Genomic DNA, 429 nt, shown 5'->3' with positions numbered 1-429 from the left:
TTGCCATAATTGTAAGGCTTGAAGCCCTCTGGGGTTTATTCCAAATCCTAATCCCATACCTTGTTTTTGACAATCTGGACAAGAATTGATTATACCTTGTGCATCAGACAGAGGAATATTAAATTGTCGTTTAAGTACTTTAGCACTTTGGTGAAAAAATTCGTGCTTGCAAAAAGAGATTTGTTCGAGGACCATTCCAAACTGCAGCAACAAAGCGATCGGCACGATTATTCCCGATTGCCAGGCCAAAATTAGGCTGATGGCTTCGTATATGATTAATAAAATACTTATGCTCTCGTTGCTCCAACAGGTACAGCAATTGTAACAATAAGGCATACAAAACTGCATTCTTAACTTCTTTTATCATAGCCCTTTCTATTCTACAAACAGTACCTACAACATATAATGAATCAGAAACTATATTAATAG

Source organism: Phaenicophaeus curvirostris, chromosome Z, assembly GCF_032191515.1.
Source record: "Phaenicophaeus curvirostris isolate KB17595 chromosome Z, BPBGC_Pcur_1.0, whole genome shotgun sequence".
In the NCBI taxonomy this organism is placed as follows: Eukaryota; Metazoa; Chordata; class Aves; order Cuculiformes; family Cuculidae; genus Phaenicophaeus; species Phaenicophaeus curvirostris.
The sequence above is the reverse complement of the archived record's forward strand: the minus strand, read 5'-3'. Positions refer to the sequence as shown.